We start from the raw sequence: 24,352 nt of genomic DNA, 5'->3' as shown, positions 1-24,352 counted from the left end.
GGGGGACAGACACGGGGTTTCCCTGCCCCTGCTCAGCCTCGTTCCCATTGGTTGTTCTGTGTTCCCCTGCACGGGCAAGGACCCTCGGGTCCCGGGATTGAGCAGTTCCTTGGCGGATGGAGAAATAAACATCTCTCTGAAACATCTATCAAGAATCGGTCCATAGATATTTCTTTCCCATGGGCCTCGTTGTTTGATACAGCGTGTTGCAGTATCTGCACTGTAACAGTCCAGGGAGCTGGAAATGACAGCTCTTGGCAGGCAGCTCTGGACTTGACTGCACACAGGCTCACAGTGAGCGTCTTGTATCAGTTGTTCCCTGCCCTCCCCAAACTCTCCAAACACTCACTGGGGCATATCTACTTTTTAAAGTGCATTTTGCTGCAGGGCACTGTCAATCTGCCCATAATTAGGCACCATTTGAGTGTATTTAAGACAGATCTTCTCCAGTGTTGGGGTCTCCTCCCCCTGCCATGTGGTCCTGGGAGAGGGGCCTCGGGGGACAGACACGGGGTTTCCCTGCCCCTGGTCAGCCTCGTTCCCCCTTGGTTGTTTTGTGTTCCCTGCGCAGGCAAGGACCCTCGGGTCCTGTGATTGCTGCAGTTCCTGGGCAGATCCCGGCCATGTGGCTGGAGAAATAAACATCTCTGAAACACCTATCAAGAATCAGTCCATATATATATTTCCTTTCCACGGGACTCCTGGTTTGATAGATGCGTGTTACAGTATCCGCACTGTAACAGGGGGTAGCACAACATAAAGGCTTTTCCAGATGTGAGATTACCATCCCTTGGTTGCAGCCTTAGGCTAAGGTGTGACATGTTCTTGCTTTTGTTCTTACCCACCAGGGCTTGCTACAAGTGGTACTCACATCAGACACCACCAGTGCTGAGGGAGAGTATGAAGGGCAGAGATCTGGAATACAGAGGGAAAGTATCTAATCAGAAATAACAGCTCTCATCAGGCACAGACAATAGACAGTAAAGTGGCTTCAGGAGCACTATTCAGGCATCATGGGAGCCAAATCAACAGACAGAAGGTAAAAATAGAGTCATGACAACTATTTAAATGATTTGCAAAAGTTGATTATGCTCAAGACTTCCCTAGACCCTACAAAGGGAGAATTTGTTTTGCTGCCTTAGAATACAGTCCATGCATGTTTTTGCCTTTGTCCTCCATGCTTCATTTGGTAGTTTCTTTACCATATGTGCTACATAAGATGTTTTTCCTCCTCAGTGCCTGGGGATGAACATGTTGGTTGACCCTGTTTAGGAAAATAATCTCAAAGTATAGCCTGTAATTGTCCTATTGAGCACTCCCCTTCACCCCTCTACCTAGGATCTTTGTTGGCTTATAATAAGATGGCAAAGGGCAGGAGCCCCGAGACACGGCTGGGAGAGGAAGCTTTCCCTGCACCCCACTGTGTTTCCAGGATGGCAGTAGCAGGGTGCTGTGTTCCCTTATCAAACACTGGTACTGCCCTGGTGTGAGTCGGGCACAGGCTCACCATGCTGCTTTTGTGGTGAATTAGCTGGGGCACACAGGATGGCCTCTGCAGGCACTGTGATTTCTGTGTCACCCTTCTGCCAGCTGCGGGGGGATGGATGATCCCAGATCTGGCATAACGCCTGCCGAGGGTTTGGACAAATGTGAACTGACAGAGGGAGTTCATACCAGGTCAGCATTTCACGGCGTTTCTGAGCGGGTATTAGGAGCTTTGAAAATCACTGAAGTGCAACGTGAGATACTTAGAAGTTGGGGTTCCTACCAGCTCATGGCAGTCATTTTTCATCCCATTTTACAGGCAGAACTCCCCAGCAGAGCTGTCACAGTGAGCATGGGTATCACCGGCTCTGGGGCCCTGGGAAAAGGCAGAGGCTTACAACTGAAAACTGGAGCTCTAAAAGCAGGTTGTGGAACGGTCAGGAAAACCAGCTGGAAGCTACTGTATTGTTCTGATTTTCCAGTAGCATAGTCTGTGCTGGCAGGTTTGTTGTCACTGGGTGAAGGTGTATTTTTGTGTAATGAAATACATCTCCTGACGTTAGCAGCACTGGGACCCAACACCTACCATTTCCCATCTAGGAAATCTAGCATTCCACACTCCATGTCTGCCTTTGAAAGAAAAATGAGAGTTTCTTTTCAGCACTGGCAAAAAAGCGATACTAATTAAAATAAAGCTTGGAATGAAATGTGAGGGTGACTTGATCCAGGAGCAGCCTTACAGAATGAGATTTAAAAATATGCAGCACAGGAAGGAACTCATGCATTGAGTCACAGGAGGACTGATGAATTAGTAAGGATGGTCTATCCATAATTTCGATGAGCTGGGACAGACAGGAGAGGAAGCAGCACTCTAATACCAGCAACTCAGGCTGAGATCAGGAGCCTTCAAAGGAAAAAACTTCAGCCAAGTTAAGGGAAAAGAAGTCTCTTACCCTTGGTTTCTTACTATTTGTCATGCATCTTGAGTGATTGTGTAGAGGACAACCATTTGCTGAGCTCCTGTTAAGACTCCATAGTTAGAGAAATGGCTTACACCAGAAGGCCAGAATGAGGTCTTTCAAAGGTCATTATCAGAACTGGTTTCTCATCAATACGCTACTTGATTGGAGGAAAAGACTCAAAATTGCAGGGCTTTGATTGCTGGGAGGGAAGCTTTTAACTGCTCCCTGCTGTTCTGTCATTTTGTGTTAACCCCAAATGGCCCCGTTAAATTGATGTCCTGTTTCCCATTTACTGCCCACAAATCACTCTTCTCCTGTTAATGTAGGAAACATTTGCACATGATAGGAATTGGAGTGGCTAAACAGTAAATCTTAAAGCCAGTAAAGAACTCAAAAGTATTTAACCAGTGACCAAAGTACTGATTTCCCTCGCCACTTCGTAATATTCAGTTGTGAACTTCATTAAAAAATACAGAACCTCATGTCTGCCTTAAGAGAATCTTTGCACAAACACTGTTCCCAAGCCGTGGATTGTGAGTCAGTGTGATTTCTGTGTGACAGCTAATTCCTTGCAGCTAATCAGACGCTAAAACAAAGGCTGGGAGTGATGCAGCTGCTCAGGCGGTGGGGTGTCACCGCTGACGCCGTGTGACACTGCACTGCTGCTGTGGGCTGGCCAGCAGTGAACACAGCACAGCAGCTCTGCTTTCTCAGGACAGCGATGCTCTGAGTGCCTGGGAGCTCTTTGGGCTCAAGAGGAGCTGAGTCCCAGAAAGGTTTTCCTTCACTTTGATGGATATCTGAGCTTACACGGCCTCACAGATTGGCACGTACATCCACCCTCCTATCCAGAACTGAGTCATGCCTCAGGTCCTTCCAGTGACAGCATTTTACTGAAGCCCACTTTTACTGTCAGGTTAAACTCAGATGCTGACAGTGCTCTGGGGTGATACGTGGTCCCTTCTACAGAAGGACCTTCCCTTTGCAGAGCTCCCCTGGCAGCAGAGGGAAGCGTAGGGAGCTGGATAATGAATTCTAAAACAAGACTTGGTATCGCAGGAATACCCCAGTAATGGTCTCAAAGCACTTTGGCATAACTGGAGAGGACAAAATGAGTAAGCACCTTGTAATCTGTGGTGTTCGTTGTGAGCAAACAAGAAAAAAATTAACCCTTCTTCTGCTGGCCTTCAGGCAATACTGTTCCCTTCACTCTTCCATATCCCTCTATTTCCCTCTCTGCAAAAAGGGGAGGATGAAATCCCGCCCCTCAGCAGTGCTTTGGTACCTGCTGATCAAACCTGCTCTATTCAGGAGCCAAGGTTTCTGGTGTGCTGTCACTGAAAGATTCCCAGTACCTGTAAATGTCACTGAACTGGGAAAGGTAACATTGCTGAAAATCACAATCAAAGGGGCCTCAGATGTAAATCCTTTCTAAAATCTTTATACACTTCAGCTGCCTTAGATTCAACAGATCTTCCCATATAATGAGCCACCAGCAAAAAGGTAAATATAAATGCAAAATATTCCCAAAGCAAACATGTTATTGGCTTTTAAAACAGGTCCATTTAAATAATGTGAAAATTTATTAAAGACACAGGATCTATTCTGCTTTATGTTTAAAGATGAATTAATGCAAATATCACAGGTTTATCCTGCATTACTCCCTTGGGAGGAGTCACTGGGGAAGCAATTTGTTTCTTGTTCACTGAGGCAGGGAACTTTGAAGTTCCCGAGTTGTCTGTCTCTGCAAGTAGCCCATTTAATCTTGAGGAAAAGTGTCAGAGCTAAGTTGGAGTCAGTCGTGTGCATTGTTTAAAGCTCTGGCAGGAAGAGGTCTGCAGCATACCACCAATGAGCAGTATGAGGGGCAGTGGAAGTGGCACAAAGAATTCCTGGAAGAAATTTTTTATTGGCTATTAACAACAGACACGGAGCCGTGTACAGTGAGTGTCAGGAGGGCTCCATTAGGCCTTATCTTTTTTTTCTTTAGAACTGACTTCTAGGCTATGGGCTCTCATCATTTGCTTTTAGGTGGTATCAGATGAGGATGATTTCTGCGAGGGCTAGTTGCTGGGAAAGCCACTAGAAGTAGCTTCATTTCCCCAGAAAATCCTCAGTTTTAGGGATGTTCACACACTCCTGCTCCTTTGGCTTTGCTCATGAAATTTTCTCTGGAGCTGTGCTGTAACTGGATTAGGTAAATTAGCTAGAATTAATTTCTTTTAAATTCAGCCTAGAATATTGTGCTCTGTTAACACAACTGTGTGGGCAATGGGTTGTGACTGGTTAGGGGACAGAAGCATACACCTTCTGACAGGCTGCTTCCCTGCACAGAAAACATTTAAAAGCTGTCTGAAACTCCAGAGCCATTGAATTCACAGCAGACTCCACCTTCTTCCCAGAATTGTTTATCGGAAGTCAATTTTTTTACTCTTTAATTACAAATCAGACCCTCAGCTATCCATCAGCACAGCTCCAGTGAACTGGTACACATGAGCTCCCGTGTCAGCTTTTAGCCTGAAGGTTCCAGCCTTGGGTTATCAGCTGCAAAGAAAAGCTCTGAGATGTTAACAGCATATAAAGCAATTTAGGGAGGTCAGTATGCATCTGAAGACAGCTCAAAACAATAGCCAGAGGGGGAATATAAACTGTTTACTACAACTGGATTGGCACTGAAATCTACTGATGCAAAATTCATAGCCAATATGAATTAATTTGCTCCTGATCAATCCTTACAAAAACTCTGGCTTCTCCCTGCTTCCCCTAATGACTTCTATTCAACAGCTGTGGGTTTGCAGAGCAAACTGCAGTAGCAGAGTAGACATTAACGTTCCGAAACAGCACTAAAATCCGTGAATGGAATTGCCTTTGAAACTTACAGTGGTTGCCAGCTTATACTGAATCAAGCTTGTCATGTTTTTATGGACTATACTTAATCTTTGAGCATCTTTCATCTCCCTATCACCTGTGGGTGAGGGAAGTATCAGCCCTCTTTTACAGATGAAGAAATGAGGCACAGGACACCTGAGAAAGGCTTGGAAATTGCTCTGCTCTGTAGCACAGTCTTACAAGAAGACCCCATCTCACCTTTTCATGTTAGTTGGATCAGCTGCAAGATCTCAGATTGGTTTTCCTGCTATGCCACAGAATCACAGAACCACAGAATGGTTTGGGTTGAAAGGGACCTCAAAGATCATCCAGTTCCAATCCCCCAAAGGTGGACAGGGACACTTCCCCTAGACCAGGTTGCTCAGAGCCCCATCCAGCCTGGCCTCAAATGCTTCCAGGGATGAGGCAGACACAGCTTCTCTGGGCAACCTGCCCCAGTGCCTCATCACCCTCATAGGGAAGAATTTATTCCTAACATCTAATCTAAATCTCCTCTCTGTCAGTTGGAAGCCATTCCCTCTTGTTCTGTTACTCCATGCTCTCGTGAATAATCCCTCTCCATCTTTCTTGTAGGCTCCCTTCAGGTACTGGAAGTCCACAATTAGGTGACCCCTGAGCCTCCTCTTCTTGAGGCTGAACAATCCCAGTTCTCTCAGCCTTTCCTCAAGGAGAGCTGCTCCATCCCTCTGATCAACTTGGTGGCCTCCTTTGGACTCACTCCAACAGCTCCATGCCCTTCCTATGGTGAGAATCCCAGATCTGGACACAGCACTGCAGGTGGGGGTCTCACCAGAGCAGAGGCAGAGGGGCAGAATCCCCATCCCTCACAGAATTCAGCTCGAGTTCCCACTGGGGCCCAGGCAGTGAGTGGGATGGGCAGTGTTTCTCCTGGTTTGTGGCAGCACCTCTGCAGGAGAGGGGAGCAGGGCTGTCCCTGTTCCTCGTCCGAAGGGTGAGCAGAGGTCTGCAAGTTGTAGGTGTAGCTAAGTAAATGCTCTGTAAAGTCGTTTTATGTAATGGCCTGGAATTTGTACCTCTGCTTATGAAACAGGAGCTGGTGGCTGTTTTAATAACCAGGATGCAGTGTAAATGCTACACTGAGCTGAATTCTTTCCTCAGATAGTCCGTGCATGCTGGTGAAGTCAAGGAGAACTGGGCTGGTATCCAAGGACAGAAGCTGGTTGCTTGTCTACTTAGGGTACATTGAAAGCATTAGTAATGAGATGTGAGAAGAATAAATAAGCCTGTTTACCACGTGGAACAGAGCTGCCTTACAGAGGGTGAGCTGCAAGATGACTAGTAAAGGACTGCAGCCAATCGCCCCTCCCAAAATTGCAGGCTCTCCTGTCATCTCCCACAGCAACCCAGGAAATGCCCCAGGAAAAAGCCCTAGGAAATGCCTTGAAAGGACAGCTCTGCAGTAAGAAGAGCTTATCTGATGTACTCTGCTGGAAAGGTCCCTTTTGTCTGGGGAGCCAAAGGTAGGAATGGTGATATTTGTGCAGGGAATTTCAGAGAACCCATGCTCATGTGTAGGACAGGAGCTAAAGCAAGGCCTTTTCAGGCTAATTGTGATCAGTCAATGCAGAGGAGGATCACCTGCAAACAGGATTAGGATAGGATACATAATATCATACAGAACCTTATACTCCAGAAATCAGATGTGAAGTAAGCTATGGGTCTGGTTCAGGGCTGAGAATGGTCAGCAAAGCCTTGGACCATGGAATTTAATACAAACTGTCACAAGCGAGGGAAGGCTAATTCAGGTTTAGAAATATGTGCAGCATGAATTTTGTAGCTGCAGTTTTACCCTTTAATAGCTAGAGAGCTGTTATATAAATAGTATAACGAGGCACTGTGCAGACGGGGTGGGAAAAGAGAGTTTATTTCTGTAGTCTAAAAGAGATCCCTTAAAAAGTGGGGGGAAGGGAAGGGAAGGGAAGGGAAGGGAAGGGAAGGGAAGGGAAGGGAAGGGAATCACAGATGGGTGGAAGGCCTTGTCAGCCAAAGCAGCATCTTCCCTAAGTAAGGATTTCACAGCAGAATTAAAAATACATCAGGTCTAAGATCTTAATAAGTGGTTTCTAAAGAAGGTATGTGGGAAATGGAGCACAACAGAGCAGGCAGATCCTGCTGGCCCAAGTGGCTGCAAGCCAGGAGCAAGGGGGGGTGTGGGTCTGCACTTGAGCTGGAGAATTACAAATAAAGGAACAATTGGGAAAGGCAAGGTGTAATTCATGAAGCAGCCAGAATTTGTTTAATGTTTCTCAGGATTTAAAGCTAATCACAAGCTAAGTTTACCCTTCTGGTTCCTCCTCCCACCCCACACCTCCAAGATCTTCTAATTTATAGCCTTCCAGATTCCTGCACTTTTCCTGAGCGTGATGTACAGGAATGGATCAGTCTCATATCTCAGTGGCTGCAGAAGCCTGGCAGTGTTTTCACATTGCTTCTCCCTCCAATAAATCAAAGCATTCAGAACTGAGGACTGCAGTTCCAGTAGAAGTCCTATGGTCGGGAAGGACAGCTGTTTCTGCATTTTTACAGCTGTGAATCCCCTGGATGGCATTTCTGCTGACTGGAGTGCCTTGCAGCAGTTATATAATTGCAAGTCAAAATTTCCCTGGTTTACCAAATTGCTGAACCAGAAAGGTTTGCTTACTAAAGGACTGGAGGGAAGAAACTGGAAGGGAGACAGAGGCGAGAGGCTGCATAAACTGTTGGGCTGTGATCAGCATTTTGATCATTTTAGGAATTTGTCAGAGGGGAGGGGGGAAAGTTGTGTGGTGAGAGATGGCTGAATAATTAACCACGTATAATTTAGTCAATGAATTTTGCTGATAGAGGATTATCTACAAATGGATTCCTGTGTGTGTCAAATGTTATTCAACAGCTCTTTTCAGTGAATAATTTTTGAGTTGTAGCTGTATCCTGAGGAGTTCATTGAGGTATTTGATAATTAAATACTGAGAAATAAGTGAGAGTACTAGCAGACCAAAAACTAATCACTTAAATGGTGCTTGTACAGTCTCATTGAATTCTTAAGGTATAAAGGGAAGTTTGTTTGATTTGAACTTTCATCACTGCCTAATCTTTGAAGAGGTCACTTAAAATCTTGTAAGCAATGAAATCTGAGGCATTTGGAGTGAATTACCCAGTTTTGAGGATCTCAATACTTATCTGTCTGTATATGACTGTACTCAGGAAACACTCATCTGCAAATCTCGCACAGACAACTAAGCCTATTTCTTTGACTTATTACTAGTTACTCTTACTTCTCTCTCATCCCTTCATTAAACTTCTGTGCTCTTCCCACACTGTGTTAGAGATTATTGAAATAGGGCAGTTTTCTGTCAAATACTTGCAATAGAGCCTAAGCATCATTCTAAAATTCAAATACCTTAGTAATGATCTGTAGTATTAATTTCCAAGGCTCTGAGGAAGATGCTGATATTCTTTAACCTCCACTCCTTGTATAACCTTGGGCAGATCAATTACTTGGAGAAGTTTTGTTATCCCCATCTTACAGCTAAAGCCCATTTGGATGATAAAAATCTCTTGCAGTCATGAAGCAAAGATCTGAGAGCTGCATCCCCAAAACTGCAGTAGCAGTTAGGGGAATGCTCCAAGGGTCTACAGAATCCAGTGTCATAGCAAAATACAGAATACAGTGAACTGTAGATGCTATTGATGAAGTAAAACTGCAAGTCAGAAAAACCAAAAAAAACCAGCTAAGAGTACACATTGTTTAGGTGAAAGACTTTACTGGGTAAGAGGTGAATTTTTAAGCACCAACTCTTGTGGTGACAGAACAGTTACATTTTGACCTGTTTAATTTAATGGGTATCCACAAGAAAACTCAGGACAGCCCAATGGAACTCAAGCCAGGGCAAAAAAATTGTCCTGAATTCCTTTGTGAAGGCAGGAGTTTCAAAAAAAATAGAGCTCTCTATTCTAATTCTGTATTGCCACGTAGTTTTATCCTGCAGAGGCACACTCGGAGCAGCACAACTGTCCTTTCAGAGAGACATGTGCTGTGCTCAGCTTCTGTGCATGTGTTTGCAGCTCACAAGCAGATTGCTAATGTGGTCTTTTTGTTTGTTTCAGTGCTTTCTCTTAGGAGGTGATGCTCCTGACAGTTTGATTACATGGAATCTGAGGTGAAAATGCCCAACCAAAGAGATCAGGTGAGAGAGAAAAAAACCCAGCATATTAAAATAAGAAAATCAGGCTTTTTGTGAAGGACACAATTGCATGTTCGCGTGTTGCTGAAATCCAAAGGTACTTCTAATAAACCTTTAAACCTCATCTTTTTCTAATAATCTTGATAATCCTCACCTAGGATTGCCAGGGAGTAATTTGTGACTGCAGTCTGTCTGACAGGGAGAAAAGCAAAGCTGCTTGACAGAACATCAAAGGTTTGTGCCACTAAATCCTTCATGCTTGAAACAATGATGAAAAATGATTGTCAGCTATGAAACCAAAATTATATCAATCTGCTTCAGGGTTGTGGGGCGTTCCTTTCTTCATTTGAAAACATGACCCAGCCTAGCACAGTTCACTTACCAACCTCAAGTGTTTTGTCATTGAAAAAGAATAGAACTGAGTCAGGAGGGGTGAATTTATTTCATGCTTCACAAATGTATGTTGGGGGGGTGGGAAGGAGAAAATGCTGAAAATAAAATCAAGCAGGTCAGTGCCCAAATACCTCATTCTGATTGTCTTTATATAACACATGTAACAGACAGTGTAGTTGCTCTCTGAATTTCCAAGGGGAATATTCAATGCAGAGTAGCTGAAATGGAAACTAAATATGACTGGAGGCTCTAGTTCCCCAGCAGTATCACTGCAGGTGACTTTTCTGGCTGTAAATCAAATGATCCTTAAAGCTGAACACTGAGAAGCAGAAGTCTGGGAGTGATTTGGCTTGTCATCTCTATCAAAATCTGGTCTTAATGAGTATCTTGTTAGCTACTCCCACACCTGCTTTTCCCTGTGCAGAGGCCTCCATGATGTACCAAAACCAGGGCACCAAGTTGGGAGCAAGAGGAAATGAGAGGTTTAAAGCATCAGCATCAACTCTGTTAGGAACGCACGCGTGGGAGAGGCTGCTGCACACAGAGCCTGCAGCGCCTGCACCCCATCTGTGCCACGGCCTGCCCATGGCACCACGGGCTGCACTTCTGGCATTGCTGGGGGAGTCTCGTGGCAGAGAAGTCCTTGGGCCTACAGGAGGAGAAGGCAGCTTGATGCCTGCCTGGCAGGACTGAAGCACATTGTCCTGCTGTTGCTGTGCAGAAAAGCTGAATCACTCAGCACCCCGCTGCTCCGTGAGACTACTCACAGAAGGAAAAAATAATCCTTTCTCCAGTCATGGCAAGGGGACTTTATCTGGACAACATCCATTCTGCATTGCAGGTGATTATTTTAGGGTTATTTTTGGAGGGAAACAGGAGAGACACAGCCTGGCTGCTCCTGTTCTCAGTGGTGAGGGAAAGATTCCATCAGCATGGTCCCTCTGCAAGGGCTCTGTCCCTTCCCAGGCTGTGTGACCGATCAGCCAGAAGCTGGTGGGAGTCACATCCTCCCTTCCAAAGCTCTGTTTTCTCCTCACTGGGGAGTATTTGCTGATCTTCCCTGCCACTTGCTTTGCAAAGTTGTGTTCTAACATCCTGATTATAATTTGAAGATGACGAGCAAACGTGCACAGAGTTAGCCTTGAAAACATGGGAACTTTTCTGACATTGCTAGTTCTGAAGAGATGCTACCCAGTGATCAGTCATGAAGACTGAGACATAAACTGATACTTCTCTCTGCCTCTGCTCTTGCTGCATATTCTCTGTACCACCTCTGACAGAGGAGTTGGAGGTCAGACAAAGAAAGAAATGAATTACAGTCTAGCAAAACAAAAGGTTATAAAGATAAATGGTACCATTCCAGTGTGATGCAAGGGTGCTGCATGGCATGAAGTGCTGCATGTTGAGGGGCTGTGTCACCTCATTTTCTGCAATGCTTCCCATTCTTCTTCCATTGCTTTGCTGTGGAGCCAGTGACAAAGATGACACTAAGCCATTTCATCCTGACAATCCAAATGCTTGATTTAGCCAAGGTTTTTCCTCTCTTTGGCTAGAGAGGGAAGTGCTGTGCCAGAGCCTTGCAGTTCTTTGAGAAAGAGAGTCAAAAGAATCTTTTCAAGCGTTTAGATGGGTGGGTATTGTCCTCTCAATATTAACTTACCTCTTCCCCACCCTCTCCGCTTCCCCAAATATTCTCTACATTATCAGACAAGCACTTCACTCAGGAGGTTGCCTCGGTTTTGCCTCGGTAGGATCTGGGCCTAGGAAGCCCTGTGTTTCTCCTGCTCCTTTAGGAACTCTGCATTTTGGATATTAGGCAGGAAAAATCCACTTGCTCTTGCAGCTAAGCCTCCTTCAAAGGCAGTCCCCAGGCGATGGAGGAGTGTGTATGGCACAGGGAGAGAGCAGCATGACAGAAGCAGAAGCCAGCAGCTGGTATTGTTGTACTGGTGCATCTGCATTATAAGATTTTATATGATTAAATTGTTCCACAAGGTAGCTCTAATGAAGTTATAAAAAGTCTCCTCAGCTTTCCAGCTGGTGGGTAGCAGAATGTGAGATGCAACTGATGGTCAAATGTACACTCTAATCAGTCATGAAACATTTTATTTAATTAACTTTGGTTTACTTGAGAGATAAAGTTTTGATCAAAACACTCTCTAATTTTGGAACTTCTTTTGGCCTAATTTCTAAAATCTAATTACTCCAGAGCTTCACATTTGACCTTTCAAGCCAGAATATGGCTGGTCCTTGCAGCTTAAACCTCTAATTAGACAAATGAACTAAAAAAATTATCTCTTCTGTAGTGATACACCTTTTACCTCAATATCTTTCCTTGGCAAACAATGTAACTTTAACTAAGAGGGGTCTAGTTATAAGCTTGTTTTTTAAGTCTCAGGGGTTTTTTTCTTTAGTAATCCTTTATTGATGATGTGACTCAGATTTTTTTTTCACCTTCCTTAAGAAAGGCTTATTTTTAGAGATGTCCTCCTTCTATGTCACTTTGGACAGCACAGTCTGCCTGAATTTACTCTTAGTGAGACATAGGTGTTCCCTACAAGCATCACCTCCTGCATGTTGCATGTACCCAAAATGAGCTGCTGTGTTTCAGTGAATAAGAGGAGTACCATTAAAAACTTCCACTGATTTATTCTTCACCAAACATTTTTCTTCCTTGCTAATTTTATTTCTGGAAAGAGGTACATTTTAAAAACACTCAAGTTTACACAGAAAACCAAAGCTATCTTTAGGGTGTTTTTTCTGTTTTTCTTTTTTTCAGCACTGTCATGCAAAGAAGTACTCAATTTTCTGTCCTAACAAAAACACAAAAGCAGAATAACAGAGTATGTGCGTGGTGCAGTATCTGCTAACATTGCCACTATTCACAGTCATCAGGATGGGGAAATACTTTTTCATGTTCAAAAGTGTATTTTCTCTGTTACTTTCACTGGAAGAAACTTCCAGCTCTCAGGTCTTCTCGTACCTCTGGACAGGACACTGGGCCTGAAGTGATTGTGAAGAACACCTCATACAAACAAAGAAACAAGGTAATCTGTCCTCATCAGGTCTTGCCCCGAATGCATTGTTAAGTCCTTACATGAAACAAGTTTTCTTTCCCTTCCATTATACTTCCTTTTATCATTAGTTATTGTAATTAAATATCGTTTCTTCCATAAAATCAAGTTCTCTTTCAAAACTAGCTTTGGTCACAATTACATTACAGCAATGAGTTCCACTTAGAATTTCTCCCTATGGGTTTTTCTGAACACCAAAATTACTTTTCTTTTTAAAAAGAAAAATTAGTCTATTAAAAGAGCTCTTTTCATTTGGGAAAAATGAATTGAAAATACACGTTGGACACTTTCTGTCCTCTTTTTTCAAATAAAATCCCATTCAGGAAAAGCCTTAGTTTGGAAATTGTCATAGAAAAAAACAAAAGCTTTGAGAAGCTGTGGGAGTTTTTGTTAGAAACTGGTTGTTACACTTAGAAAACCAAACAAAAATAAATTATCAAAGACAGAGCTTTCTTGTTGGACACCTCATCATCTAAGCTGCAAAACTGAGGTGGGTAGAAGAAGTTTTGCCCCGTCATTGTTGCATCAAATTCAAGGTTAATGTTCTGCAGAGGAATTACAATAATAAGGAAAACTATCTCAAAGCAAGGAAATTAGGCAGCAAAGGACACAGAAGCACCTGAAGCTCCATATCCCATAGACCTATGGATTTTATAATATAGCATCTTCTCTTTCAGCAGGGCCCATTCCAGCCAGGCCGGGAGATGGATCGAGAAACTTCACAGCAGGGCAATTTACAGACAAAGGTGCCAGCCCGGAGTTCCTGGTCCTTGTTGTGCAGGTCCTGCTTTCTGCTGTTCCCCCTGTGCTGCTGAATACAGATCTGCACAAACCCTTCCAGGTGCTTTGCTTTGCAACACGCTACATTTATGACAGGGTTTTTGGAAGCCAGCTGAACAGCTGACCTGTTTGATACTTTGTGGCATAAAATCCTGGGGCTGAAAAGGGCTTCTCCTTCAGTCATCTCGAAATCATTCACCCTTCATTTTACTGACTTCCTTCCAGTCAACACAGTACAGGATGACTAGACAGGCTGAAGTGATCTTCTTGGAATTTTCATATTTGCTTCTTTTTCCATGCCATATTAAGAAGCCTATTCTCACTTATCAGTTTTTCGCTTCAAAATTTTCTGTCTTCTAATACTTCAATAACTGATTGCTGATTGAAATTTTATTGAGAGTCAGGGAGGGAAGAAAACAAAACTAATTTAACCATAGCAGGGGGAAGCAAGTTCATTTTCTCAAGCCAGGGAAGTGTCTTCAAGCTCACCCCTGGTGGAAGGTCCGTGGGTTTTAGCACTGCAGGTGAATGATTCTGGGCCAGAATGATTTCATCTCTCTGACAAAGGTAGTTAAGTGTTTGACATTTTTTTCTAAACTGCCAGGTTTTCCCAGAAATAGTTTTCCAGGTTTTCATAAGCCTGGAGACATTTTTGTCATTTCAGCCTTGTTTAGCTTATTACACCCTGCCAGCCACAGAAGGTCCGTGGGTTTTAGCACTGCAGGTGAATGATTCTGGGCCAGAATGATTTCATCTCTCTGACAAAGGTAGTTAAGTGTTTGACATTTTTTTCTAAACTGCCAGGTTTTCCCAGAAATAGTTTTCCAGGTTTTCATAAGCCTGGAGACATTTTTGTCATTTCAGCCTTGTTTAGCTTATTACACCCTGCCAGCCACATCCAGATAAAGTGCTGCAGAGGCTGCTGCCTCTGTTACAAACTCACATCTTCTTTATCAACAAACCTTCAGTACCATGACCATTAGACAAGCCCCAACATTTGATCTGCCATTGATGATAGGCACGTTCCAATTTGTGGCTGCTAGCCTGCAAAAATGATCTACAAATGGCAGGTTGCAGGATGTAATTTCGTATCCTGCAGGACGGTGTTGAAGTCTTCTTGTTTCACTTCAATGTGAAGGTCATTCCTCCAGATGTGAAATTACACTTGCTCAAAGTGGCATGGGGAACTATACCACAAGCTTAATTTAGAATAAAAACACAGGAAAATAATGTTTTGTATCAATTTGTTTTCGACAGTTTAACAAAAATGTTAATTTGTCATGGAGCCGGAGACAAGACTAGGCCTTAAGAGAACAGCGTATTTGGGACTATGTTTGTCTCTTGCTCAAATTGGTGGATCAGTCCTCAAATGATTCTTTGGTTTTACTAGGAAATATTATTTCATTTCCTCCATTGCTTTTTTTAAAGCAGCAAAGTGCTTACCAACCACCTTTTACAGGTTTGCTTTTCACCAAGCTTTCCTGAGACTGTAAATGTTCAATATTACAAATCCATGCTTCCTAGTATTGATGAATCTGGCTCTTGGAAAGCGGGAGTTGCAATGATTAACTATCTGATTAAACCAAGAAAAAGAGCTGCCTTGAGGGTTTGAAAGACGTGCCCTTCAGGAGATTTAATTTCGTGATCTCCCTAATCAGTGTTTTGTAAGTTCAGTGTACATCCTATGCACATCTTTTAAAGCAGGGCAGATTGCATATTGGTTTACAGTGCTATCACAAATTAGCAGTACAATATCAGTTTCTCTGATGCGGGGAACTCTGAACAGGAATCGTTTGCATTTCTATGTGAGCGTCCTGGAGACAAATAGAATGAAATGAATAGCCTTTTAATTTAATTGGCTTCCAAGGAGAGCCTGAGAATAGAAAGCACAATGCATTGCACATTTACTGTAGAAACGGTGGAGGTCAGAAGCTCAGCGTGCAGGCCCTACATCAGTCACCACTGCTCCTGTGCAGTAATTTTTTTTTAATTCTCGCTGCATCTCCATCAGACCCCAGGAAGCCAGAAAATTCAGCGTTAGTATTCCAAGTGGAAGTGCTGGGTCATTTGTCACTGGTCGGATCATGCTATGGAATCTGTTTAAAAAAAGCTGCCAAAATGAAAAACTACATTGTATCAGTGCTCTTATATATCAGCCACAAGAATTAGATCAGGACAAAAAGAAAGAAAAAGGAGAGGAAAAATCTTTCTCATAGAAGAATAAAAAAGACAGAACAAAGGAAGAAAAAGTGGTACAAAATTGATGATAGTCTGGCAAGAAACCCTTTTTCAAAATAATCTTTGTATAACAGACTGTAAAGATTTATGTGTTATTTAGTGGAGCCAGCCGTGCTGAATGCAGTGAAAGCAAAAAGGGAGATAATATTGTGCTAATATTCAAAACTCCTGCACTCTTTTGACTGTAGAAATAAAGAGCTATAGCTCTTGTAAAACTTGAGCTGGCCTAGGAGCTTATCAATGAACACAGAAACCCATCCACACAGTGCTAAATGTAGAAAAGGGATTTCTTTACTATTTTTGGACTGGCTAGTGCAAGATCTGTGCTGCTACTTCAGCTTGAATTCATTCATCTGTCTGCAGGAAAGTTCAGAACTCCTCCTCTGTGTCTGATCCCATATGCTCGTGCCAGCACAAAAACCTGACACAAAGCACTTCCATATGTAGCAGGCTCAGCTGCACCAAGGGGATCACATTAACCTCCCATTTCATTTTTGGACTGTTGATTTTTAAAAGCACAAAGGTTCCTTTTAGGAGGTCATGTGTGAACAGTTGCTGGCATTTTTATTATTTCCTATTACAACAATAAATTATTCCATGTAGCTGTGTTATTATTCACTGAAGGAGAAGGAGGAGGTAGTGCTTTCCAATTAGAAATATCCTAGTGGTCAGTGTTCTCTCCAAGAACACTGAAAAGTGTTCCAGCTCCCCTTTCTGTCCTGAAGAAATTCAGTCCCTTATGTGTCTGTGACTCGGGTGGCCAGGCTGTGCCCAAGCTCTGTCTCTCTCCTCCTCTTGTGGAAGCCCAGTTCCTGTGGAGAAAAACCAGATACACCGGGTTAAAAACAGGGCACAAGCTGGTGTGACTTTATAACTCACCTGGGAAGCACAGGGCCCCTGCACAGCCCGCCTGGATCATCCTGTCTGCATTGCTCAGCACTGGCAGGGAAGCAGTGCTGTGCGCAGAGGTAAAAACTTCCCTTGTGGGCCCTGTCAGTCCGAGAGGACAGTGGGCTTCAGGGCAGTTTGCAGAAGGAAAAGCAGCAGTTTGCAACCTGGCTGCTCCTGGTCATATGAAGGGGTGGCACCTGAGCCCAGAGCCTGGCTGCTCAGGGAGGCTTTGTCTTACCCTGCAGTGAGCCATGTTAGTACTCCAGGAAGATACATGTTCACTGGGGACAAAAGGCACTTTGATTTAGGTATAGATATATTTGAAGTATGTGCCTGCATCAAGTCCCCAGACCAGTGTTTGGGGTTTTTTGTGCTATGATGGGCAGGTTGTCCTGAGCAAACATGGGATTGCAGGTTTTGTGAGGGTTTGACAAGTTAATGCACCCAGATGAATTGGATGCACCCTGCACACACGGTCTACATAGAATCATAGAAGGTTTGGGTTGGAAGGGACCTTGAAGACCATCTAATTCCAATCCCCCTGCCATGGGCAGAGACATCTTCCACTAGACCAGGTTGCTCAGAGCTCCATTGAACCTGGTCCAGGGATGGGGCAGCCACAGCTTTCCTGGGCAATCTGTGCCAGTGCCTCACCACCTTCACAGTAAATTATTTTTTTTCCTAATATCTAACCTAAACCTGCTCTTGGTCAGTTTTAAGCCCTTCCCCCTTGTCCTGTCACTACATGCTCTTGTACGCTGTCCACTGTGGAAACAAACTCTGCTTAATTGTGGCCAGGCTGCCTTCAACAGGTATCCATAAGATGGGCTCATGCAGTTTGACTCCTCTGAATTTAAACCCTCCTTTAGTTAGAACTGATGTATCCCAAGTACCGTCATGTAGACAATACTAAAATTAAATGGATTAATCTCCAGTTTAACTCTACTGAAAAAGCTAATTGGGGAGAAAATGAAAGGAAAACATGTAAAAAAGGTTTTTAGGTGAAAGCTTCAATGCCTTCATGAAAAAGAAATGTCATTAAGGTGAATTTGACACAGGCACTGTGCCTGCATGGTAACGTTGCATAGCATCCTTTACATTTCAAATGGTTTTTACATCTGCTATGTTTCACCAAGTCGAAAAAAATAAGTATATGGCACTTTCAAACATATTATCACTCCTGGTAAAATTTTGTATTCTCCCTCTTTGATAACTGATATTCCTCAGGTAACGTTGGAACTAGAAGCAAAGCTTTTCCTTTTCTCAATATTCAGCTCTAACTATTGAGAAATTCTCACCTTCTCTTAGGGAGCGAAGCTTCATGCAAGACCGTTTTCCTTGCCCTAACCCCATGTTTCTAAGAATTCTGCCTTCCAGAGGAAATCCCGGTGTAGTGACCTTTGAATATTTATCAAGTGGCATAAGGTAACCGAAGGCTGTAGCCTGGAAGTAGAGAAAGGCTCCCTGTGGAAGCAGATTCGATAATTATGGAGAAAAGAGGACTCATTTCCCTGCAATATAAAATGATCCACACCTGGCCTATCCTCACTCCATAGTATGCTAAACAGCACATGCATTTTCTAAAGGATGTTAAAACCCTGCTGTCAGAAAAATGAAACAGAGAGAGGAGCTCATATAATGCATCAGGGGGAAAAAAAATCAGTAGGTATAAATGGAGAAAAAGGCTGCGTCAGCCTTCATGGAAATAACACATTTTCTTCCTAATCTCCTGATACATAGAACAGGCAGTTACTGGCTGGAAAATAAAAGGAGGCTGGAAAACAGGAGAGCCTGCTGGCTGTAATCTGCACAATACCTGAGCACTAGGAGTTTGTTTCAAAATGTAATATGCAGCAGCCTGTGCATGTTAGGGGGGGAAAGTGGTCAGCGAGGAGAGGAGAGGAGAGGAGAGGTGGCACCAAGCTGGGCTGGTACTACAAAAGGATTAAGAGCAAAGTAGGGCATTTCTACCACGAGCTGCTGCAGATTAATGGGTAATTGGCCCAGGTGCAAATCTCTCTTCACCACCACCTGTGTGATTAAAGGAGCCTTCCCCACCCCTTCCTTCACTCATGGTGGCTTTTTGTCTTGTGATTTCAGAGTCCTAAATCCAGTCGAAATACCTCTGTGGGAGAAAAAAAAATAAAATAAAATAAGAATGAGCAGAGAAATACCTGTTCTTCAAAAATCAGCTTTAAGCTGAAAGATTGCACAACTGCTTTATTATGGTAAGTGTCAAGGCAACAGGTGGCATGGCAAGAATTGCTGTGGGATCCTTTTCAGGCAGTGTGATGTGTTTGTCCAAAATTTTTGCTCTGCATGTTTGTGTTTATTTTTCTTCTTCATCTTCTTAGCACTCCCCTTGGTGACTGCCTTGCTCTTTTGGTTTTTCAGAGCATTTTAGGATGCCTACACAGCTTCATGGGCCATTTCCCAGGTAGAAGTGGTTTCTCCAGGGATGTTCTTGTCACTGCAGCAAGTTTAATATGAGCTGCCTGGCCCTCTGGGAACCGAGGCAGCAGGAGACAGGAGGAGTAGGGCTGAAGGGTGAGTGATGTGGAGAATACTTGCAAACAGGGCAATGCAGAGGTGTCTTTGTCAAGAGTAGCTGTTGTTAAGAGTTTGGATCAATGAATGTACTCAGTAGCCACTATGAATCTTTTATAAGTGAGTCCTTCCAACTCCTTGGTAGGTTTGTAGGCTACTGTTTCACATTTTCAGGGATCTGGGCTCTCCTGTCAGGTACGTCCCTTTCCCAGGGTGGTTCTCTTGTGTGGAGCTGTAAAACCATGATTATTACCAGCTTACCTGATAAGAGTTTTTGGGGTCATGCTCTGTCTCACAGCAGGAACATGAAAAGAGGGACAATGATAAGAGCAGCATCTCAGCCTCCCACCACTGTAACACTGAGGCTGTATCTCACAATTTCAATGTAATTATTTGCTAAAAAGGACAAATTCTGCTTTCCTGGTTTTGGTACCATTCCTGGGAAGAGCTGCTGCTCTCCACTGAATGAATGCCTGTGTTAAATTTGCAGAGTATCCCATGTCCTCTATGGCACGTGTGCATCTTCCAGACTTCATCCTGGAGGGGAGGTGAAAAATGTAACAGGTCTAGTCCGGAATGTAATTAAAGATTTATAAGTAGCCATGCATTTTTTATGCATATAAAGTAATAAGAGCTGTAGAGTTAAAGCAGAAATGTGACATTAAATGGTTGCTCTTGCCAGTTTTCCACAAAATATGACCAAAGCACCATTTCAGCAGCAGGGCTGCAAGACTGCACCCTCCAATAGGGAGACAATGATTTGATCAGGCTCCAGTTAAGGCCAGGAGCATCCTCTGCCTGAGGGTCTGTTCCGTTTCTTTTGCATAACATTAAAAGAAGCTCAGCTGGTCAGACCAAATGGCTAATCAAGAGATGTTTTGTAATACGTCCTTTCATTTCATTCCATAACCCACCACTTCAAAGCCAGGGTTTAAAATAAATAAAAGAAAATAAAGGTGGTTGTGATCTAATTGGAAAGGAAGTGTTAACACAGGATGGATCTGTAACCCTCTGCTTGACAGAGAAGAAATCTTCTGCTCCTTCTCTTCCTATATATCTTCCAGTGTATTAATCTCTTTTCAGTGTTTTCTTTTTCCTGAGCATCCCACTTTCTCTTTTTGCAGTTAGCTGCCAGAGAGATGTATTTTCTCCTACCGACTGCATCAGAATTTCCTAAGGTTATGGGAACTGGTGCTTCTGGGGAATTATTGAATTCAAGTTATTTGGTGATACTTCTTCCTGCTTCTGCAAGCTCTGCAGGACAGCCAAGGCATATATCATTTCATTTTCTGGAACATTTAGGTCACTGATTTGTCTGCTAGCCTGGCAGTGTTTTATTTTCAGATTGTATATGAACGAGTGTAAAGTTTTGTGAGTATAATAAAGTCAGTGTGAAAAGAGACTAAGGTTCATCACAGGATTTCTTGCAAGTTAATTGTTGGAAGCACTGGCATGCAATCTGGCTTGCTTATCGAATTGATTTAAATGGTCGGAGCGAAAGTATTGCATATAACTTGTCTTAAGAAAAGTGTGGTTTAGAAATGTTATTAAAAAAAAAAAAGTAAATGCAAGCAGCTGGTATCTTGCTGTTTTGTGACCTGCCTTAAGTGCTCTGTGTGGGGAATCCTGTGGATGGGAAAGCTCTGGCATGTGCTGCTTTGCTGAAGGCCGCTTGATGCATCCCTTATGGTGCCTTCTGTGCCCTACAGGAAGTTTTGGTCCATCAGTTAGAATTTGGGGGACAAATATTGATTGCTTGGTGCCCCAAACACACCAAGTATTCTCTAATTTTTCACTGAATTCTACTGTTCTATTCTTTGCCTCGGTGTATTCGGTGATATGTGTTTTGGAGTAGCTGCAGTATCAAAATTGTTAATTTTCTGCCACTCAGCACATGTGCTGCTATGCCCTCCAGCTTTTCCTCTTTGAAGCCCTGGCATCCTGCTTCACTCAAGTGTTTCCTGTGAGAGAACTGAGCCTGCCTGCGTGGTCCTGGCATGTTTCTATTTGGCCTGAGAAGCTGATCTTCACAATTATTGTCACCAATTCAAGCCCATCCAAGTATCTGGCTTTGAGAATATTTGAAATACTGCTGCCACTGTTTCAGAGACCCAGATGTACTAGCTTGAAACATTTATGCTATTAAAAGGGCTGTGAGAAATTTTGGATGAGGCTCACGTTGACTTTGCAGCCAAGATTTCACCCTTTCATTATAAGACTAGCTTTCAAACTTTTGATCAAACCATGGACTAACAGATTTATCTCTCCCACCCCCCAAAATCTAATTTGCAAATATAATCTTCAGCCTGAGACTTAGGTTGCAATTGCTGCTGATTGGAATAGTGTGAGGGAAAACAGGCTGAATGAGGCTGTACAATTCTTTATCTGGTATCATTAAATGAAATGCCAGCATTAGTTAAAATATCCACCAGATGCCACAGGTTTATACCTTAAGTGCATTATTCACTCCTTGTTCTTTGGTATTTCCCTGAGGGTGGAAAGGACTGTAGTTAGAGGAGAAGAAACAATGCTCTGATCAATCACAGACCTCTTGAATTGCAAATAAGAATCAGCAACCAGCTCACAAACCTCTGTGCTGGTCTGCTGAGCTTTCTGCAACCCCCTCGTGTCATTCTCCTATGACTCTTTACATAATGTACGCGCTGAAATCTTTCTCACTGTTTTAGTTGTTGGGGGCTTTTTATATTGCCAGTAAGGTGCTTTTAGGCTTGTAGAGCCTCTTGAAACAGAGCCACTCTACCTTCCTGTCGGCACAGAGCCCATAGTGTGGGAGCCAGGGTGACAGGCCACTGACAGCAGCACCCTAACGGAGCACCTCTATGGTACCTGAGTACAAGCAGTTATTATCTTTTATAGTATGTGAAGAAATGAGTAATGATCTGAGAAATGGTGTGCCGAGCTGCTGATGTAGTCAAGTGGCTGGTGATTTTACAACTACCTTGTAAGAATGTGAATATTTTCTCCATCTACGGCAGACACCAGTGCGACTCCACTGGGATCTCACTGCTTTAGAGCCATCGAGGCCTCTGTGACACAGCTGCCAGAAGGGACTGCCTCTGCTGCTGCAGAGAGATGCTGCTGGGAACATCTGCAGCTCCCCGTGGTCTTCTCTTCCATTACAGGGAATTCTCGGGTGTTCCAGGCACAGAACAACAAATAATGCCTTGATCCCACAGGGTTTTCTCTTTGCCATCTGAGAAGATGTTTAAAAAGTTCCTGCCATGCATTTGGAACAGGGGCTTGCAGGGAGTTGTGTGACTATTCCCCCCTTTGCCTTGCTCTCATGATCAGATTGAGACCAAATGCCTGCTTTGAAAATACACTCCAGAGAAACCAAAGCCATTGAAATCCTACCTGGATTCCTGATGGAAATGTAGAGGACTGGGAGAGTTGCAAAGCGACAGGATAACTCAAGCTTTTTCTTCTGTCTGTAAGCTGAAAAACGTGATGGAACATTGTGTGAGCTCCTGAGCAAGGCAAGCTTTGTTCAGTGGTGCTTTTTAGTTAGAGGTGTGCTGATGATGGTTTCAATTCTGTTGACATCTGGTTGTTGGAAAGGGCTAAAATGTTTTATTACCCTGGTTTCAGATAAGGGCATGTCTAAATAGGAAGTCATTTGAAAAAGAACTCTTCCCTGGCCTTTACATTTTGTTAAAATGTTTGACAAAATTGGATTTTATTCTTGACTCAGGAATAGATAAAGAATATATTGAGAAAGCAGCAAGTTGTGTGTAAAGCAACTGGAGCTGCCTTGCCTTAAGACTGTTTTTATTCAGGTGTCTGTTATAATAATTCACTTACACTGTGCTCCCTTATCAGATTTTCCTGGAGATCTCTGCTGTGTGCAAACATAAAGGAACTTGGAAGCCGCTAAGCTTTCTGAAATGTTAATGCAAACACATTGCATATGTAGGACTAGTGAGCATTTTCCAAGCATTTATCAGGCTGTGACTAACTGATTCATTAGCTAAAAATCGACTGCTATTGGTTTTGGGCAAGCCTGTGCCACGTGGCTTTGGTTTGCAGGGGTGGTTTATCATGGCACTTCTACCCACTGCACGGAGCTATCTCCATCTGAACCAGGAGCTGCTGGGCAATAAGCACTTCTAAGGAACAGTTTCCCTTGCTTATTAATTGGCAATTACTGTAGGAAAATACTCCATGATTTAGTGGCACCTCTGCCTCCATAATGCCGTCCCAGACTTCAAAGCCTGTGTGGACGAGGTCTGACATCTGGTGAGGGTGCAGGAGTACAAGCCGGGGCAGAATGTACCCACTGGTAATACAAACATCAGGATCCCTTCTCTCCTGCTTGTCTGGGTGGATAATCTGAGACTTAATTTTAATTGCATTAATCTTTTGCCCAGTAGCACAGCAGATTGTGCCCAGAGAAGACTTCCACAGGCCTCATGTTCCCAAGGAGTGTGGGCTTTACGTGGAAATAGCAACGATGCTGGTGCCAAGAGGCTTGTTTCAGGCTGGGCTAACTTGCTTTTCCCTTAGTTCATTTGCTGCTGAGTCTAGAAACAGGGATATCTGGGATGGGTTTGGGCAGTTTCAGCTTTGTCCCTCTTATCCATTTAGCTCAAATGTCAAACCATGCAGAAGTTCTTTGTTAGCAGAGGAAAAGCATCTGGTCATCCAGTGATGTCTTCACACTTACCTCCTTGCCAAGGAACGTGATCATCACAAGAAATCTGCACTGGCATGTTCTCACTCCCTCAGTTTACTTCAGTGTTGGGCTGAGAAAACAAATTGTAATAATTGTAATAAGCTACTAGAGAAGTTTTGTAACCTGGCAGTTAACAGTATTGCTCAATTAGACTACCTCGTGTCTTAACACATAATTTAGGTTATATCAATATCCAGATTTTTACTTTGAGTTTTA

At 43.4% G+C, this 24,352-nt stretch overlaps 1 long non-coding RNA gene across 4 annotated transcripts; it reads left to right on the top strand.

Annotated features, from left to right (window-relative positions):
* Nucleotides 1–734: 734 nt before the first annotated feature.
* Nucleotides 735–24,136, top strand: LOC108449386. 4 transcript variants are annotated; one of them, XR_001865569.1, is made up of 7 exons: nucleotides 6,663–6,817; nucleotides 9,444–9,523; nucleotides 12,868–12,960; nucleotides 13,665–13,828; nucleotides 18,997–19,124; nucleotides 19,291–19,443; nucleotides 20,568–24,136. It is a non-coding gene; the product is annotated as an uncharacterized LOC108449386 (long non-coding RNA). The 4 variants fall into 4 exon arrangements; XR_001865570.1 differs by adding an exon at nucleotides 9,679–9,754 and having other exon boundaries at nucleotides 19,291–24,136; XR_001865568.1 differs by lacking the exon at nucleotides 6,663–6,817 and adding an exon at nucleotides 735–1,039 and having other exon boundaries at nucleotides 19,291–24,136.
* Nucleotides 24,137–24,352: the final 216 nt, after the last annotated feature.

This window comes from Corvus brachyrhynchos, unplaced genomic scaffold, assembly GCF_000691975.1.
Source record: "Corvus brachyrhynchos isolate BGI_N302 unplaced genomic scaffold, ASM69197v1 scaffold69, whole genome shotgun sequence".
Classification (NCBI taxonomy): Eukaryota; Metazoa; Chordata; class Aves; order Passeriformes; family Corvidae; genus Corvus; species Corvus brachyrhynchos.
This window is presented reverse-complemented; position numbering and strand designations above follow the sequence as displayed.